Source organism: Syngnathus acus, chromosome 12 (assembly GCF_901709675.1).
Source record: "Syngnathus acus chromosome 12, fSynAcu1.2, whole genome shotgun sequence".
Taxonomy (NCBI): Eukaryota; Metazoa; Chordata; class Actinopteri; order Syngnathiformes; family Syngnathidae; genus Syngnathus; species Syngnathus acus.
In genome coordinates, this window is record NC_051097.1 from 4,434,013 (window position 1) to 4,455,387 (window position 21,375).

Consider the following 21,375-nt stretch of genomic DNA (forward strand, 5'->3'; position numbering starts at 1 on the left):
GTTTTGCTGTCTAACATCAACATGGCCTAACAGCATGTGGATTGAGAAAGGAGCGTCTGTACTCATGTTTTGCATGCTTGGTACATATAGCAGACCAAAGTGAGATATAATTTTGTTTTGGGGCGCCCACATTCAGTGTTACTAAGTGTGGAGTACTTGAATATGACATTACATCACATTACGTCTTATTGTCATTTCGAAGGAAACTGTCCCGTTGACTCAACTTTGGGCAAACAAAAGGATTGTGGGTACTGTACGCATTGCTTGCACTCCTGGTTTTTCGTTAGACCCGTAAAATTTGAGCAAGCATCCCCAATTTGCAACATTCTACAGCATGGGTAGGCAACTCCGGTCCTGCATGTTTGTTTACCTCTCGCTGATTTGCAAAACTCCTGTTTCAAATTGTAGCAAGGTCTACAGAACCTGGCTAACAGTCCTGATCTTTTGAATCAGGTGTGTTGCAACAAGGAGACAGCAAATGTGCAACCGTGTTTCCCTGATGCTTACGCGAGAGAGCATCCTTTTTTTTTTTTTACTTAATTCTTTGATAGTTCCCACCAGAGAAGCCCGTTCCCACCTTTTGTACAATTTGTCACTAAATGATGTGATGCTAAAAAAAAATTTTTGTCCAATTTGTAGTTGTAACAAGCCAGCAAAATCTAAAAATACTCCGAGTAATTAAAAATAGTGTTTGATGCTTTTCCTGTATGTGTAAACTCTTAAAATGAGCTTGTGATCAAGTACTTCAAAAAGCACATAAATACTAAATGTGGGTTGTCTCAGTAGAAGTTCTCCAGCTCTCCATTCTTCTTGAGTTGATGACTGACTGCATGTGTACAGCCAAGTGTCAACATATATTGATTAGTACACAAGTGTATCTGCTCCATCACACGGGCATTCAATGAACAACACAACTGAGTGTAGACAACATGTAGGACTCTTGACTGTAAAGGGTGTTAAATGAAAGAAGGTCGTGGAGGTCAGTGTTCCTCATCACACTATCTCATCTTTTACTGTTGAGAAGGTTTCACCCTTTATTGGAAAGCCCTCGATGATGCGTGCTTTGCTTTGCAACCAAACCTGGTCATTTCCGCACTCAGAATTTGTGGGATATTATTGCAGTGGGAAAACAGGCTTTTGGTTCTAATCCAAAATGCAAGTTGAGTGAGTGGGTGTATTTTTCAATTATTGATATTCCCAAAGTTTCAGCATTCCAAATTATTTTTGGTGAAGATAAAAAGATTAGCAAAGGATCTACGATTAATCAATGCGATCTCACAGCTATTTGCTGGTTTACAGGGGTTTGTATGGGTAACACATTTTGGTGGGATAAAATAAATAAAAAAAACTGGTTTGTGTTTTGAAAAACATTTGGATATGAAGTAAATCAATTGTTCTTTTTCTGATGTTTTCACGAATAAGATTAACTTTAAAGAAAAAAAGTTTGTAACCCATCAATATAAAAACTCAATGTTCACTTGGAGGAGAAAGGTGTTATGTGAAGGTTAACATTACTAAATTAGCCAAGTTAATGCACGAGGACTATTTTTAAACTGAAGTCTCATGAGCCACGTGAAGTTGCATTCGACTCTTTCTGTGAAACTTGTCGAAGAAAGCAGTTTGAATTCCAAATAATATTGAACTTTTGAGGTTCTATTTAATAAGCCCCTCCCCCATTTGTTGCTGTGTTTTGTACTCAGCCTGAGGATTAAAAGCCTCACGGAAGCCTACATGGAGACCTTTATAGCTACAAACTATTTTAAGTACAGCGCTTATCTACTATTCTCAGCGCCTCCTGACCCATCTCCACATGACAGCCAGTTCTCTTGAATCCTGAGAAAGAATCCGTGCATATTTAAACGTGGGACAAAGTCCTCGTGTGTCAACGTTTAAAACGAATACGAAAGAAAGTCGATGTTAAGTGCCGGGCGAGAAGGAGATCAAAAGGAGACTATATGTGTGTTTAGCTCCGACAAGCTCGGAGTTTGTTCCTAAAGTTGGTGAGGATGAAGAGAAAGTGGAGCGGGAGGAAGAACAGATGGGAGAAGTGGAGCGGGTGGGCTTTAGATTTCGATTAGTTAAGAGCAGAGAGGCTGTGATTCTGCTCAGCTGGAAAGCAAAAGTATCGACGTGGAGTCAAGAGAACCTCGGTTTCCCCTTGCTTCCCTCCCCTATAGTCCCTCAGGTGGGCATTAAAACCTAGCCGAGCGATGGAGGATGGACGGGTGGAAACCCCGAGAGCACAGCCGGAGCTTTGATTCACCGGGGTTTCTCACATCAACTGCTGGGAGGACGAGGGCCGCTGCCTTCTTTTAAAACCACCCTGCTGTCAAAAATTAATCACTGCCGCTTTACTTTTCAATTATCAATTCTTTGTCTGGCCACACTGCAGCTTACGCTCGGCTTAACGTTACTAACAGCGTTTAAGGTGCTGCCGTCTTTTCGTACGTCTTAAAGAGGCTCAGGCGCTTATTACGTGTCGTCAAAGAGGTGATGTGGCCTGCAAGAACATAAATGATACAGTAGGTTTGAAGTGTTTTGATGCAAAGATGGGTTGAACACAAGAGTGGAACAGCCTTCCCTGACATACGTCCTTGTACCCCGTGGGGGTCAAGATTCTGACCCATGACCTGCTCATTATGTCAGCACATATACTGTGCGTGCGTGCGTGGATGTGACTGGCATGTTCCAAAACAACATATCTGTTCCTCCACACATTTTTTTCTTCACTTATGAATTCCACCACACAAATAACTCAACCCCAACATTGCCTAAATGAAACCAACAAAAGATTTAAAAAAAAAAAAAAAGATTTGAACTATTTCAAGGTTAAACTAGCAGCTGTCAAATATTCCGTCAAACCAAAACAAGGTTCATTCTGGATGTCCACGTTGGTGTAGAAGTGTATTACCACGCTGAAGTATTATCTACGACACAGCTTCATTAAACGGGCCAAATAATTCAAGATTGGCATTTTTAAATTGCTTTATCCTCCAAAGAGTTGTATCGCTGAAGTTCCTTGACCATTTATCCTTTGTTTTCTGCTTATTTCAGAAAACGAATGGGTGAGCAAATCATTGTGAATTTCCAGCCCACTATTATGTAACAGTGTGGTTAATTTACATTATAGCGGTGTCTACACGGTGTTATTCCAAAAGTGGTCTACCAGCTAGGCAATCGATGGAGAATGTTTAATGTGTACAATAATTCTTGATAGATAATTGACACCTGATCTGTCAAATCTTCTGTCATTGATTAGTTGATTTTCCTCAGGCGTGGTCTTCTTTAAAATCCAAGTGAAGGAACAAAAATGAGGCCAGAGAAGAAAAATTAGGTTTTTCCACATATAATCTTATTAATATACTACTTTCAGCTTATGTTAAAAAAAATTGACAAAGCATGACTAAAAAAAATGCAATTTTCCTCTTGAATCTTCTACTGATACTCTGTAATTATTCCAAATAAATTCTAGTCATCATATATTTCACCTCTTTTCCACTTTATTTATGTTCGTGGTTTGAATTTGAATTCAGGACTAAAATACTCACCGCCCACTTAAAGATCTTCATCCCTACAAACGGTTTTAAATGCTGCCCTTATCCCACCCGCTTCTTTTCTCAGCGCCTCCTGACACATCTCAACATGGCAGCCGCCAACCTGCTAAATTCTCATTAATCCCGAGAAAGTATCCACGCATACATAAACGTGGGACAAAGTCCTCGTGTGTCAACGTTTAAAATGAATAGGAAAAAAAAGTCTATGTTAAGTACCAGGCGAAAAGGAGATCAAAAACGTTACTGTCTGTGTGTGTAGCCCTGACAAGATTGGCATTTGTTCTTGAAATTGTGTGTGTGCATGTGCGTACGTGCATGTAGCCCCTCTACCATTTTTAATAACCAACAAGAAACGGCAAATAACAAAGATCTGTGTCCACAGACACAAAGAAGAAAAGCAAGCTTGTTACCTCCAGGTTCTAAATGTCCTGTTGACTAGATTCCTCAGGTCTATTAGACCCAAAAGCTGAGCAACAACGACGGCGGCCAGCAGGATGTGACTGGCGTGAACATTGACTGGTTAAGGTTGAAGATTGGTGAGTGTACGGATCAATACACTCTCAGCTCAGAAACAGAACTGAACGCATAACAAGAGAAACTGAGACAGGGGACAAAGAACAATATTTTCCATTAAACGGGATGGATTTACAGTTACTGGAATGATAATGATAAATTATTTTTACAAATAAAGATTGAAACAATGAAATGATACAGATAAAGGATTTTGCTTTTTTGTTTGGGAATTTTGGTAGATAGGTGCACGAATGGGCGTTTGCGCCATTGTGGGAGTGAGCACACACAAATTCATTCCCCTCGAAAGCAGAGCAGGTCCCCTCATTCCCTTTAAATTCAGTACAGGAATGGTACGTATTCTACATGACAGAAGCGTAACAGACTTGCTGGAGTCCCTATGGGAGATTGGTGCAATCAAAGTCAATTCACAAGGAAATGCAAGATCTTCACTTGCAGATGTTGTAAAGTTTGTTTGTACGAAATACGACATTCAATAGACATATCGGTGGAGCTCAGAAACTGTCTGCCTGTAAAAACTGCAGTACACCACCTGCGCCACAACTTAGACCTGGTCTCACCTGGTCTAAAGTGTACTTTTCGACACAAAACTGTCAGGGGCATGTAGTAGAAAACACCCTCGGTGTACCGTAACGCAGAGTGAGCAGTGGTCTGCCAAATTGATGATGATTTTAGGATTTATTAATTATATAGGACATAGAAAACGAGAGAAATGTCGAGTGATCAGTTTGAAAAGACGAGTAACAGGAGGGGAAAATAAATGAGGAGTGAGATGTAGGCAAGAAGGATTAGACGTACTGTATCTCAACTGTGCATCACAATGGTGGTTTAATGTGAGAAGGCAGGGGAGGTGCAGGAAGTTAAGAGAGGTCCATTTAGGGAGCATGGGAGCGCGCCAGGAAGGAAAGTAGAGAATGCGCAGAATGAAGAGATGGAGGATGGACAGTAAAAACAACAGGGAGGGAAGTGAAAGCCAAAGGAGGAACAGATGGAGGGAGGAGAAGTGAGGTGAGAAGACAGTTTTTAAAAAGTCAACTGGCACTTTGGATTCCCCAGACTACATCTCATCGTTACACACACACACACGCATACAAGTACGTTATGGACTAAGTGAGTCCGACGGGCCCCTTCCGTGTCGGTCTAACACTTTGATTCCTGTCCTTTGAGACGTTTAGAGAGCTGTGTGCGGAGTTTTTTTTATTTTGCAAGGCTGATTTTGACAACATGGGAATGACAATGCGAGTAATGGTCCCGTTAGACAATACTGTACAGTATATGTACGTGTGTGCGTGCGTGCGTGTGTGTGTCTGTGTGTGTGTGACTGTGATGTGGTTGTGTGTTTGTCCATTAACAGCTAATAGCATCCCTGTTTCTTCATTATCACTAATGGATGGGACTCAGCGGATACACATACACACGCAGGCATACACACACTATCACGGATGTATAGTCGGGTATAAGACAAAGAGATCTAATTCCACTAAGAATCTCTCCATTAGTTAGATAAGAAGTGTGACCCATCTAGTCTAAATCAAGGGAGTTGGATAGTAGCTGCCATATTGATAATAGAACAAGAAAACAGCATTGGAACCTTCGAAGTTCGAATTACTACTTGCTAACTTGATAAATCATTGTTCAGCGGGAAGTTACGTGTCGTCCTGTTACCTGCCCCACTCCCCATCTCATGGCACCCACTCTGCAGCAGCTCCACGGGCTCCCGATCCTTCAACTTGGCCATTCATTCAATACATTATTACAAATTACATTTACTATTACCAATGCCATCCACAACGTTTGCATTCTAAGAGCTTCACTCGACGCACTGAGATGAGGGTTAAAATGAAATCCTTATTATAAAAAATGGAAAAAAATAAGCTTGATTGTGACATGACCCTGCCTGTGTTTAAATAAGGGACAATAATAATATAAAATGTTTAAATCGCTTCTGGTTTATTTGTCAGTTTTACAGTAAATTTCAACTGGGAGTGGCAAATCATCTGAAGCGAGCACAATTTGCATCTAATATGGAAAATGTGAAAACAATCATTTCTGATTTATGGACAGGCACTCATGAATACTTTAAAAGTGTGTTTTAATCAGTTTGACTGTGGTTGAAGTGTGTGGGATAGGCAAACCTAAAAAAGAAAAAAATGCTATTTTTTTTCTATTGTGGTTAGGTCTGGAATGTATCAAAATAAACGGGGATCACTCTAAGCACTTTGTTTTCATCCCATGGGTTTGTTTCTCATAAACCTTGTTTGCCTCATCTTCATTCTCAGTGCTGTGTCTGATTTCTCATTTTGCCCATCTTTTTTCTCCTCTCCATATTTTTCCTCCATCCCTACCTCCACGCCTCCCGCTTTTTTAAGGTCAGGATAGTGCTAAGTGTCTATCAGTGATGATGAGGCTCAGGAGACTCCTTTGTTCTCAATGAGGGTGAAAATTTGAAACAGCCATCAGAGCAAACGGCATACCCCCCTTCCTCCTAATCCCTGACCTCCATCGCCTCCATCCCGCCATTCTTCATCCCATCACCCAATCAATCACTCCGTCTCGCTAACAACTTTATTGATCAGATGCACTAACAACATCTTTCATTTATTAATTATGAGAAAAAAAGTCTTTCTTGGATTACTCTCCCGTTTGTTCTTGGTGGATTTGGCATAGGGCTTTGACTTCTATCTAAAATAAAATATCCTCACTATATGCATGACTCTATCTTAGAAATATTGTCTTTAAACAAGTTTTGGGGTATCGTGTTTTTATTGTCTGATGCTCATTGTCAGTTATTTTACTTTATTATGCTTTTGTTTTATATAATATGGTTAAATAAACACTCCCCTCGCCTGGAAACTTAAACGTATGACCAAAGCAGAAAACCCTGAACCCTGAGAGAGGTGATTTAGTGATGTGGGAAAACTCATTTCCTTTTAGAAAAGAAAGCGATTCCATCACAGTCCTGCAATCAATGCACCTCCTTTCTTCTTATTAACGTTAAACATCTGCCCCTAAGCCTTCCTTGTTATGATCATAGGTTGCTTTTTAGACTCTCATTTTGTGAATGGAATGTGCTTTTGAGGTGTTTATCTCAATAAGACCAAATTGCAGTGGAATTCAAAGCTACCTTTCACAAATAAATCCTTTGCATACCAACAATCAAGACAGACTGGCGTTTAGTGTAGTTTGGGACATTTTTTGTAGTCGGGTGCACGTGCTTGATTTAAAATGGCAACGTCTTGTTTATCATGCCAGGGCAAGTCTAGTTTACTATGTTTTGGAATTTATCAGACCATGATGCGCCATGCTCGATGTTCCGGCGGACCATGCAAGTTTTTTTTCACATGCCCCCAATGTACCTGACAGTTTGGAGACAAAGTAGGCTTTAGACAAGGTGAAACCAGGTCTAAATTGTGGCGCAGATTATGTAATTTGATTTAGGAGGATTTGATTGAGGTGCAGGCAGACCATTACTGTATGCCATCTTCTCCACAGCTTCGAGTCTGGATTTGCAAGTGACAAGTTAAGGGATCAGTATGAGTTCTGGATCTGGACTCTAGTTTCCACGGTGGACAGGCAAGTGAAAGAGAATCAGACAATGTAGCGGTAGGAGGTTGGAGTCAATTCATAATGGAAAGAGGAAGGGTAGAGGTGGATTTGATGTAGAGGTAGAACTGGGTGTCAGCTGCAAAGGGGTGGACATAGATTTAGGAATTGGCTTTGCGGTTGGATGAATATAATGAATAGAAAGGGCCCCAGAAATGAGCCATAGGGAACGCCAGGAAAATGCAATTGCGAACCACAGAAGTTTAAACAGTACGATGTGAAGTGTGCTTTGCTATGGCATGATATCAGTGATGGTGTGTTGCTCAGTTCTGGGACCATATCGTCTGGTGATTAAGAAATAAACATATTTGAATTCCAGGAAGGAAAAAAAAGATTAGTGCTTTCATGTTGGCCTGCTGGAATGGCCGATTTGTTTCTTTCTTTTTTGTCTCCTTGTTGTCTGAATGTTGTAAGAGTCACATGTTGTTTTGTGTACTTGGTGTCCTAGTCTTGTGTAGAAGAGAAGACTCTTAAGTCTTCATTGATTTGAGCGACGAGTGCTGACAGCCTGACAAATAGCCTTTTTATTAAGTGTCTGTCTGTGCCTGGTAGGTCAGACATTGCAGAGAAGAACAATTCAATTTGATTGAATATGCTTTTCATTCCCCTCTGGGGTCTTTTTGATTACAAGCATAAAAACACTGATTAAAGACAAAACATAGATGTTACTCCAATAAATTCAGCCTGCAGCAACTACGCAGCAATCTGTTTGTGTGGTTTACATTGGTCCCTGGCTTCATGTAGTCGAGAAGTCTGTTTTCACAGAAAATTAGTCTGAAATGAAATGCAACTTTCTGAGGTACTTGAATATACTTCCATCACAAATGTTATACATGACTATAAATAAAATTAAACACAATGATAGGAACCAGATAACACTGAACGCAAACATTCAGAAAATCACATCTCAAGCTGTTTGCATACCAATGTGAGAGAAAGTGAAAAGTTTTTTTTTTTTTTTTAATTATACTTTGAAAGTACAAATTCACAATTTCCCCTCACGTGTGGATTCTTTCGGACTTTGTTAGTTCTTCGTGAAAGCAAACAAACTGTCTTTGCGTTTTGGGCAAAAGAAGACATTATCGACATCAGCTTGGACTGACAACAGCTTCACATTTTTGCTACTTGGTTTTTAATCAAACAATAACCCAGTCATTCCTAATCTTATAACATACAACGCCTCAATTCGAAATCTGAAAATAAATTATTTTTGAGACTCTTGCACTTGGGTCCTGCAGCTTTTTGCCACCAAAATTCTCAATCTTGACAGCGTGCCATTAATCCAAAGCATAAAAAAGTAAGAATTTGGTAGTCCCTCAGTGATCTCTCTGCAATTCTTTAATGAACATACTGTACCCTTTAAAATATAAATTTCCTTTTCACACTTAATATTATGAAGTACTGATTGATGCTGTTTTTTTTAAACTTCTCAATGACACTCGTTTGCTTCCTGGCTCTGGTGTCCTCTGCCTCACCCTTGTGAGACAGCGCCCTTACTGTCACTTGACTGTACAGTGACATGACAACCAATTAAAGGCTAATTAATCAAGCTCCAGTTGATAGGTAATATCCTGAGCTACTCTGGGTAAAACTGCGTGATGTGTATGCAAGAGAGGAGAGAGAGGAGAGAGCGCGTGTCTGCTTTTTATTAAAACAATCTTAATTAATTAATTTCATGCTCAATACACGTATAAAAGATCCAGCCTTCAACTACAAAGACATTGAGCGATTAAAAATTACTACACTTGAAGTTTTTGTCCCCAGTTTTTCCATGGTTATTTTCCACTTACATAAAAAAATAAATCACTTTTAAAGTACGTCGAAAAACAGCAAACAAACATTAAGTGCAAGAACTCATTTTGTGCATTTTTCCATAAAGGAAGCATGCTTATATACGTCTGTACCTATAACTTCCCTTTTAGCGTGTAATAAATGGTCCGACGCGTTTCCTTCACTGAGCTTTGCATTGACTGTTTCTATTACTGCTACAATAAGAACACATGCAGCACTCATCTGCCCTGCAGTGAAAGTTGTCAGCCCTCTAAAAATAAATGTGATCACTGTGGGGGGTCCTGGAGCCTTTGGGCTGACTGAATGGATGTATTGATGAAAAAGGAAGAGGCGGAAACTCTCTCTCTCTCTCTCTCTCTCTCTCTCTCTCTCTCTCTCTCTCTCTCTCTCTCTCTCTGTGTACATACATAAACTCGCAGCTAGACGTTAGAGCTACTGGCTAGAGGCCACAGTAAACCTATTGATCCTGTTGTTTTCTGACCATCTCTATACACACACACACGCAAACACACACACACACAAGGTGAGAAATGCTATCACTGAGGCTCATTTTGTTTTGTATTCAGTGTTCATCTCCATCTATGCCAGGGGTGTCAAACTCATTTTTTTCGCGGGCCGCATTGTAGTCATAGCTTCTTTCGGAGGGCCATTATGACTGTCAACCCAAATAAATGTATTAGCACCTCATATTCTATACAGTAAAAGCTACAAAACAGACTGACAAATAACTCGTTTTCAAATCAGACGAGTAATAACTGGTCAAATATTTAATTTAAAAAAAAGATATTATTAAAAGTGAAGACAATTTGCAATTCTAGTAATGATACAAATTTGATGCACAATTTGTCTTTGCGGGCCACATAAAATGATGTGGCGGGCCGTATCTGGCCAAGCGGGCCTTGAGTTTGACACCTGTGATCTATGCCTTCATTTAACCTTCCTTAAAATCTAATAGATGTGCAGTGCTCACCTTTAGAATGAGAAACACACACACAAACACACACAAACAAACACCCACACACACATACGTACACAAAAAGATGAAGAGTTTGAACCCCGGGGTGAGGATTTCTGAGATATTTGTTTTTTTAGGATGATTAAGTTCTGCTTTGCTAAGGCACTTAAAGTTACAGAAAAAAATCTTTTGTACACTTCCCCAACAGATGCAACCTTCTAACAAACAGATTGCTGTGTGTGCGTGTGTGTGTGTGCGTGTGTGCGCGTGTGTGCGTTTGTGTGTGTTTACTCGCTAATTCCCTTTCAGTGTGTGAGGGCATGGGAACAGGGCAATGGAATCAAATAGAGCATGAGGGCTGACTTCCTGAGGGTGCATCCGCATGACTGACAGCTCAAGCATCCCCTAGCAGAAATCACCTGAAAGGAAAACACAGGTTAACCTTAGCCAGTGTTTATCTGTTCATCTCAATTTCATATTAAAGCACGTTTGCCTATACAGGTCTGTTGCCACATCAGGGCCGTTTCTATATTAAGCTACAATTATTATTATTTATTTATTATTATTATTTATTAAGTATTACATTTTATCTCACAACTCAATTTCCATGGACAGGTTGTTGTCAATTGTTTATGAATACGTACTGCGCGGCATGGCTATAACGGTATTGGTTTTGCAATTTCAGGGTCAGGCGCCACCATGGTATAGAAAAGAAAAAAAAAAAGAAATGAAAGGATGGATAGTTTGCGAGGCTATAGTCATCTTCAGGTAATTCAACCATGAGTATCAACAATGAGTCATTCCAAACAGGTTTGATTCTCAAGGTATGGCGAATGAATGCAACTAGTGAGTAGTTAAGATACACGTTCAAATTATTTACTTTGTGTGTGAATTTGCTCTCCACAATAAAGAAATACTGCTGTATTTCTTTTTTTCCTCCTGGAAATAGTGTACCTATTGGAATCATTTGAAAGAGTAAAAATAGTCGCAGTTGAAAAAAAACTCTTAAATCAGCAAATATTCTTTTAAACCTCTACTTTATCACAGAACAATTTAAAATCCAGAATCCCAAACTGGATGTCCCTCAATGTGGAAATGTACTGTCCATATATGACCTTCACTATAAGATTGTAGTGGACTCATGATGACAATGTCACTGTGATATAATTTGTCGACAGAGCAATTTTGTGGTGCCTCTTTTAATTACTGGAGCCAATCTATAAGATCTTTGTGGCCTGACCTTACAATGTGTTAAGGAAGGCAGACAGCCAGTGCATGCTCTTCTAAATGTAAGGACAGGTATGATGAAGACAAGCAGGGTCAGAAACTAAACCTTGAAATTAAAACCTGGTGTCCTTAAACCTTGTGTCCTTGTCCAAGTTACAACTCTTTTACAAAGATGTTGGGTTATATAGCATTCAAGAAGTCAGTTGAAGTCCATAAGTCCATTTTGATGTTTTCAACCTTTATGAATAGCTTCATGCATGGATGATTTTGTAATACTTCTAAAGTTAATTGGCATCAAGTGAACGAGGACACCCTACGCTACAATTCCCTGATTGTGGACGGCTTATTGGACTCGTGACTGCATATTCTGGACATTCAGGTGAAGAAAGTGGCGGAGTTGTCAACTGATCATATAGTGGGGACTGGGTTCACTGGCGGAGCTAAGATTTTTCTTTCCATTGGGGGGGACCATGGGGTAGCAAAAGATGTATTTTTTTTGTTTTGAGGAAACGCAGTTGAACATTCATTATAGTATGTTCCCTAAGGAGGACGGAAGGAAATGTGAAAAAAAAATCGCTGCAAATCAGAAAATACCCAAAATCAATTAACTAGCCTGACCCTTAAGCTTTGACAAGAAACTGGAATTGGCAGGTGGTTGAAGTGGCAGATGAGTTCTATCACACTTATGCTATTCTGAGATCTGAAATTTCAGACATTCCAATTTGTTGGAATGCTGCAATAAATAATGAAGAAAATCACGATCACTACCAGAATAAGTGCAATTTGGGTGTACCACTCACATTTTGTATGTTAGTTCTCATATTTTTAGCACTTGCAAGATGATACTATGAAAGAAGAAATTACAGCAAATGATCGTGGAGGAGGAGAGTAAAATTGACAAGCGCTACAAGGCTGCAGTTTTCATAGATGGGTTGCCAGACAAGATACCAACGTATGATTTGCCCTCTCCATCCATGTCCCATAATTCACCATCACGCCTGCCGTTCGCTGTCACCACGCAAGGACCACTGCCAGTTTACGATTGAAATACAGCTGCCTAGGTGTCCCTATGGCCCTCTACAAAACAACGTTAGCCCGGAAAAATGGCAGGAGGAGGCGCGGGGTTAATAGAGTAAGCTTCCTCTTTTAATTGGAAAAGTTAAACGAGGCGACGGGGCAAAGATGTTATTACAACAAATGAGACAGGAGCAGAGAGAGGAATCGTGGCCTCTGAGGAAGGGTTAATGAGCACACAAGGGAGCCTGGAGGATACTGGACAAGAGGGTCACTTTTTAAAGTAGGTTCAAATGGAGGAAAGGATGGGGACGAAAAACAATATGAGCAGAGGTGATATTTGCTAACTATTTCATTTAACAACCTTTTATGCTATTGTTTTATGTAGGGTTTATTATAGTCTTACACTTGAAGTCATGCCATCCATATACAGTAAGTCCTCACCACACACAGGATGCCCCATCCTCTAACCATCCTACCCCAGTCCTTCGTTAGATAAAAACCAATCTATGACATTGAAATCTGATCAAATTCTGCTGCAGCTCATATACTGGGTTATTTTTTAACGCATTATGCAGGGTAGGACGGATGGAGAGTGGCACTTGGGACATACAGTGCTCTATAGGCCTATATGGCAAGGACAGCTGAAGCAGCCTTAACCTGTAAAGTAGTGAAAATGTACCATATTTTCCAGACTATAAGGCGCACCTATAAACCTAACATTTTCTCAAAAGCCGACAGTGCGCCTTATAGTCCGGTGCGCCTTATATATGGGCCAAATTCCTAAATTTAAACTGGCCCGAAGCATTGTGTCATGAAATCAATCATAAGTGGCCCGCTGAAGACCATGAATTATGAATCAAAAAGACTATGGATCATTATTGTGGGATGATAAAGTAATTTGTTGCGTCTGAAGTTGAAATAAAAAAGATGATTTGGAGAATGATTTGATTTGGATTCAAAATCTGACATGATGCATTAATGGTGCGCCTTATAGTCCGGTGCGCCTTATATAAGGACAAAGTTTTAAAATGGGCCATTCATTGAAGGTGCGCCTTATAGTCCAGTGCGCCTTATAGTCCAGTGCGCCTTATAGTCCGGAAAATACGGTAAATGGGATTCATTTCTCAGTTTTAGAGGGAGCAAGGTGCAAGGCTATTAAAATGGAGCTCAGAGTATAGTACTGAATTGTACAGCGTGAACCTTGTTTTCGATAACATTTAGCTGAGCTAAAATTTAAATGTTTAATTGAGAGGTTAACATTGAGTTCTGAAGGTTCATCAACAGAAATCAAACCTGACCAAAATATTTTATCCACAAGTGCTACTTTGCATGGCCCAAGTGGCAAGTCAACCTTTCCTAGCAGAGCACACCCTGATTAAACAGATCTGATGACATCATGACGTCACACAAAATGGGAGCAAATCAAGCATTTCTTTTTCTCTCCTGTTAAATATCTGAAACGGATCCAACTGCCCCTTTTGGCCTTGTCAGCTTTCAAAGCACCCCACCCCATGCGCCATCATTTATTAATGGTAAGAGGTCTGTCTGCATCAAGCATTAGCCCATGTTTGTGATAAACCATTAATGATGTATTTCATTTCTCAGTAGGAAACAGAGGAGCATTGGGGGCCGTTAATATCCGTTAATGTTAAAAGGCGGCGGAAGGAGAAGAGGTTCCTCCCCGTGAGGTGATTAGACCCCTCCATTTAGTTAGAACACGCATGCACACATACACGTGCACACACCCACACACAATTTATCGTATTGTCCAGTGTGCATATTTGTAGGGGTGCGAAACGCATGATCGATGGATATTCACTTACTTATATTGAGGTAGGTGTTGCATTAAAAATTGCCTGCAGAATGCATAACTATTTTAATAGAAATCATGTGTTTTACATTATGTGCTGTATGTACACGATGATTTGTTTGCATGTACGTACCGGAATATTATTTTCTGACCACATGACAAATATTTTCAACAACCAGCTACCACTGGTGGAGCTACGATATTTTAAGGCAAGGGGGTGGGGGCAAGGCAGGCATATGTGTGTCCACAAAACATTTTTTTATTTTATTTTTTTTTATAAACCCCAAAGATTCTTCAGAAAATGCTAATAACGATGCATTCTTTTTTCCCTATGGGGGAATGGGGGAAAATGTGGAAAGAAATTCCATGAAAAATTTGGAAAATACCCAAAAGTCAATTATCTGGTTTGCCAACTGGGGAGTCCAAACCCTTCTCGCTCCACCACTGCCATTTAATTTATTTAGACCACAGGTGTCAAACTCAAGGCCCGGGGGCCAGATACGGCCCGCCACATCATTTAATGTGGCCCGCGAAGACAAATTGTGCATCAAATTCCTGTGTCATTACTAGAATTGCAAATTGTCTTCACTTTTAATAAGATCTTTTTTTTTTTAAATATCTGACCAGTTTTTACTCATCTGATTTGAAAACGAGTTATTTGTCAGTTTGTTTTGTAGCTTTTACTGTATAGAATATGAGGTGCTCATACATTTATTTGGGTTGACAGTCATAATGGCCCTCCGAAAGAAGCTATGACGACAATGCGGCCCGCGAAAAAAGTGAGTTTGACACCCCTGATTTAGACCATTAGCACTGGCTGACACCCATCGCTACTCCCTGGAAGTTGGTTCCTTGAACTTGTTCTACTTACGCATCATTTGCAAATAGGTTCAGTTTTGTACCAAGTACAATTCATTTTGTTTTAAGACATTAAGGTGTCATCTACTGTGGGTTATTTATTCCACTACTGTATGCAGTTCCTGATTTATGACGAACCTGAGTTTGTCTATTGTTATTTCTGCAGCGTAGATTGTTGAGTAATCCACACCCATCAATTTTTTAGCATTTCGTAGGGTTAATGGTAGTTCAATAATAAATATTGAGAATAACAAAGGGCTTTCGTTTCCTTTCAGTCAGTGTTTTAATGCTAAATAGCTAAATAGCATAATCTCTCAAAATATGGCCAGAATAATTTAACTGCAGGCACATATACAGGCCCATCAGTCATGTGTTGTTTGTAGCTGTCAGTGCCTCAGTCTCAGTATAGTAAGTCAAGTGTTAATTAGTGAACAAGTAAGATTATGCCCTGAGTGTATTCCAGCAGCCACCTTCTTGTCAAACATGCCTAAAGCAGAAATCAATAGGTCATCATCTCTACATATTACAACATAAGAGGAAGGAAGACAAGTGGTTTGGTTGTTTGCTGTATATGTGAAAATGAGCAAGCAAAGTGTTCAAAGGGAAAAAAAACAGTCCATGAGATAAGTACCGGCTGGAGGCAAATTCCAAGGTCTGTCCAAAAGAAGTCTTGAACAGCTCTGTACAATAACAAGAAAGAAAGGACACCAAACCTAGTCTGATTAAACTGCTGCCATGACTTTATCCACCTTTGGGAAGGTCGCCATTGTTTAGAAGCTTGTTACTTTGTTTTCCTGACATCTAAATCACCCCGTAACCTGACATCTCAGGCTCCTCAAATGAATACTGATTGAATCTTGCTGACTGATCACGGTCATTGTCAAGTTTTATGAGATTTCAAGACATTACACATAACTGTTGATGAATCGCAGTGTGTATTAAAGGCGAAAATATCACAGTAACTAGTGATATGAAATTTTGTCATTGGAATAGTTTAACCAACCATAAATAAAAACAGTACATGCATTAATAAATTGGAAAGTTTCTTTAAAAAATGCCTCTCACTCTTTACCTAATCGATATCATACAGATGTACCTTACTTCCAGTTTTATTAATAGTGAATGATTCATGATGAAACAACCAGTTGCCAAGTCACTATCAGGTGACGCAGTCAGTGGAGACAGACCGGAAAGTGTCATTCATCATATCTGCTATGGTGGTCACCATTGTTCTTCAATCCAAAGTGATAGGAATAATCAGAAAGTAAACACATATGACAGTGATGGCTAATCTCGTTAACTGCAAAGAAACAATGGCTTGTGTGTCAGAGTGAATGATTAAATTTGTCTACAATGGTTATGGTATATATAAAACTAATATTTGTATAGATATTGAGTGTAATGTTGCAGCACACTTTGTGATTCCTGACTTATGTGTTGTTTTTTTATTTTCGAAATAAGTCCTCTGCACCACACCCTTGAATAATCCAAAATAAATCAAGTCAATTATTTTGATAATTTGTCGTTTCTTAATTCTTATCTTACATTATTGTACATTTTACTATAATTAGGATGTATTTGGAAATGACTGACTGACAGTTTATTCACAAATATTTGTCAAAGCTTAGAAATGTTGACTTATAGTTCGGTTAACCTTCCGTTTTAAGACTACAGTTTCGCTCGGTTTAATTTAAATTCTGTATGTATTCAGGTGTAACTAACAGAGATTGATTATGTGTTCCTATAGCAGATGATTTCTTTTGGGATTCTGGGTAATAGATTGGTTGATGGAAATGAAGTAATATGACTTACTCCTCTGTTCCCGTGCTAGTGGCTCTTATCTATATATTCCCATCACCCATTTGGTGTCAATCATACCCTCTCCCTTGAACACAATTACTTTCATTTTCAGTTTCATCATCCCATAATCAGCATCATAGATTCTCATTTTCAGAAATGAAGGCTGGGATGCCTCATGTGTCTGACTGTCCTTGTTTATTCCGTCTGATGAGTTGGGAGGTCAGTACACTGTACAAGAGAAACAGACAGACAGACAGACAGACAGAATCAACGGGTGCTTATAGAAATATGCAATATTGATAAGTTCCAGGAGAAATGTCCAGTTATTATTTGGACAAGTGAACCCAAGGAATCTGATTTGTTTTTGTTGTATGTTTTTATATTTTCATCAATGCATTTTTTCTACACTGCCTTTCTAGATGATTCTATTTACTTTCAGACATTACATATGTTTTAGCTTTACTTATTTATTTTTATATATACAATACAATGTTATTTATATTGTCCAGCTCACGTAACAGTAATCGACTTTTATTTTCAACAAGAGGTTTATATCCATTTATTAAAGTCATTATTACTACTATTATTAGTAGTAGTAGTAGTATCATAACAAAAACAGCACGTGAATAAATAATGGTGGATGGAGAAAAATTGGTTGTGAGCCTCATGACATTTTACATAGGCTAAAATCATCTAAACAGATCAGATGAATGGTGGTTTGCATCAGGGCAGATCAATAGTGTTTAGGGATAGACTGATCAGTGAAACAGCCGACTTCTGACGTCTGGGATCCTCAGAAATAATGAAGGAGACAAAGACAGACCAGGATGCTGCAGGGTTTTTTACTTCTTTTTTTTTTAATTCAACAAATGAAAACAGTTAATGTAGGTAATGGGTTTTTATTTATTTACATTATTATCACCGCTGCCAGGCACAGAATGGGCAAAGATACAAGTTATTGTTGTTCAATATTGTTTGTTTGTTAGCAGGATAGAACTATTCATAATCATTTACTTATTACCTAAAAGTCGCAAGACTGCATGCCAGTGGAATAGCCGCTTCAAAAAGAACAAACTGGTTTGCTGAAGGAAGTTTCTTGTATATCTCAAATGTTTGGCTGAGTTGTCTTTGAAGAATTTCTTTACTGGGTAATAACTATTCATGTGACGAGAATGTCGAAAAATAGACTCCCGCCGATTAAGAGAGAAATCGGATCCAAAATAGCCCGGCGATACGACAACTCAGGAGGGCAGGGCTGCAGGCCCGGATCATATCAGCCCCAGGGTCCGATAATCCTGTTTAAAATCCCAGCTGTCAGCGATCCTTCATCCGATCTATACCATTGGTCTAATGTAGCAGTTGCCCCTTGTAGGAAAACATGATTTAGCTAAGGATGTGTTCACATTGTAGTGTGCTATTCTGGTCTACATAAAAAAAAAAAAGCCATATTGTAGTGTTCACACCAACATTTTTATCACACTAAAGGTTGTGTAGTTAAAATAAAATCATTCTTTTACAAGAATAAAAAAAGAATATTTTAATTAAATAAATAAAAATAAAAAAAGAATAAAAGTTTCTCACCTCTTTTGCACTCTAGACTTCAAACGCACCTAAGCAGCATTTTAAGCAGTTTATTGGCCCACAAATGATTTCACAGCACACGAAAAAGTTCAAGATTATTCAGTGACGTGGCAAATTCCCATCATGCATGATCAACGGAAGATCACCGTTTTTGTCACCTCGCTGTCCCAGTGGCAAGTGGCACGATCTCGTCTCACATTCATCAGAAAAAAATAAACAACCTGTCCTTACGCATTCAATACTTTTGGGAGGGAGTGTATTTCAGTTTTCTTCTTTTGCCGAATTCCCCAGTAATGAACGAGTCTTCCATTGTGTACACGTGCGTGTGATGGATGCTAGATCGCTGTGGTCACGCACCCGCTCAAATTGATTGGCCGGAGCGACTCTAATCAGTGGCCTGTGACCAACGCTTTATCCTCGTCCCTTTATGCTCTCCTGCCCCTTCCTTCTTCACTCTCATCATACCGTCTTTCCTTCCTTCAATCTCTCACTTCATGTTCCTTACCACATCCCCCAATCCTCCTCTTCGTCTTTTGCCTGTAGCCTCGACACAGCTGGGTTGCTTGGTAACAGCTTTTTCTCTTTCTCTGTTACTCTTGCACAGGTATTCTAAGTTGAGCGACTAGCACGTCACCAGCTCCAGCATACCTGCAGCCCGAATGAGGAAGGAGGAAAAGGCATTGAAAATGAATGGATGGAGGTACTTGAACGGTGGCAAATATGAGTATGAGACCAAAAAAGGATGGAAGGAAGTTAGGCAGTCGTAAAGACTTGCCCGTCACTAGGTAGGTAGGCAGGCCTACATCTGTACATATGCTAAAAGGAGTTCATAAAAAAAAAATAAAACAACTCACAGTGAAACTTTTTAATGTTTGTAACTAGGGCTGTCACTGAAATATTTTTAGAATCGATTATTCTATCGATTAGTCACATACAATTTCATTTTGCTTGAAAGGGTATTACAAAACCTTTTTGCCTGCATTTACTGTTTTTAACCAATAATTCTTGTTTATTTGATATTGTTTTGTGACTATAAAAAACAACTAAACAATAATTCATATCACATGAGAACATTTAATGTTGCACTCACCAACCTTTTGGAAACCGATTCCGTTCCTGGTGTGGTTATTGTTTTCCAGTTTGCAAAAGTCTCTATTTTAATTATAAAATATATATAATGAGTCTGTTTTTATGAAGGAATACAAAATTTAATTAATTACTGCTGTTGAAAGTCTAACATTAAGGGATTTGGACAATTTTAGGTTAAACAATGGCTCAAAATAAATTAAAATAGTTAATTAATTTGATAATCGAACTGTTGTCCATTAATCGATCACATCTCTCTCTCTCTCTCTCTCTCTCTCGTGCTCTCTCTCTCCCATACACACACACACACACACGTGCATGCACACAAACCAAAACACACACACACCTCATCTTCAGAAAGGAAAAGGTACAATCTCGAGGTTGGGATGATGACTTATGAAATCTCGTGTCTTCAATGTGACCTTAGACATACTGAGTGAGGCTTCATCTTCACACTGCAGAGATCATCCTCCAACCTCCAACAACAGAAGTAAAGGGAACCAACTAATGAAAAATCCTACATACAGTAGTTAGTAGCAAAAAGTGCCTGAAGTGCCATGGAAATAAAGAAGACAAACTCATCAGAATCATCACAACTGTAAGCTTTTTGATTTCAAGCTAATTGTGTTTCCGCTTAAAAACATGCCACTCAAGTGTTGCTGGAAGATACATTAGATGAGAGATATCAGGATCTTAATCTATGTGTCCGTTTGACAGGATTTACAAAGCCTAACATGTGCACGTGTGCGTAGGCTCAATCCAGAATTAAGACCAGCAGAAAGGTCACTGATGAAATGTCAGTAGCCTTGACAGGCTGTCTTTATGCCAATTCTTATCTGTCTGCCTCTTTTTCACTGAATTAGAAAACAAAGTCAAGAAACAAAGCAGATTTTTGGATCATAACTTCAATAAAATCTGTATCACAGAACCAACAGGCTCAGGTTGCGAATGGTAATCGGCCTTTCACTTTTGTAGAGCTTTTCCACCAGTTAAGCGCTTCACGCTAAATTAACATTCACCTACTGATGACACAGCATCAGGAGCAACTCAGTATCAGTTCCCTATCTTGTTCAGCTCAGTAGCTTGCTCAAGGATATTTCGACATGGTCACAATGGCCGGGGATTCAACTCCCAACCTCTGGGTTGGGAGGCCACCGCTCTACCACTGAGCCATGTCGCCCCCTATGTCAGAGGTCACCTATTTTCTACATTTGGTTCCCAAGCTGTGCCCGTGGGCTCTGTGATGTCAATTGGAGTCACCAGCAGGAGTCAGTAGAGGACAAAATGGCAGGCCCCTGAGGTGGACAAAAATGTGTGTATTTTTTTTAATGCTCAGTTTATATTCCCAATGAGGTTGACTGTTCACACCCACATCAGCGCAAAATGCCCTTTTTAAACACGCCTAGGTCTAACCCGCCTGCCCACGTAATCAAATCGAACGCCATTCGTGCTGTTTACAAAATTCAAGCCCATATTTTTTCAGCTGTTATTGTTAGCTAATTTAGATAATAAAAAACTTAGGTCACATAGCTTTTTGTTTTTTTGTAATGTTTTTGTTCTTG

At 39.3% G+C, this 21,375-nt stretch overlaps 1 protein-coding gene across 1 annotated transcript in view; it reads right to left on the reverse strand.

Annotated features, from left to right (window-relative positions):
* Positions 1-21,375, reverse strand: part of LOC119131662 (lymphocyte antigen 75-like) — a 1,013,224-nt gene that overhangs the window by 861,044 nt on the left and 130,805 nt on the right. The window lies entirely within an intron of this gene.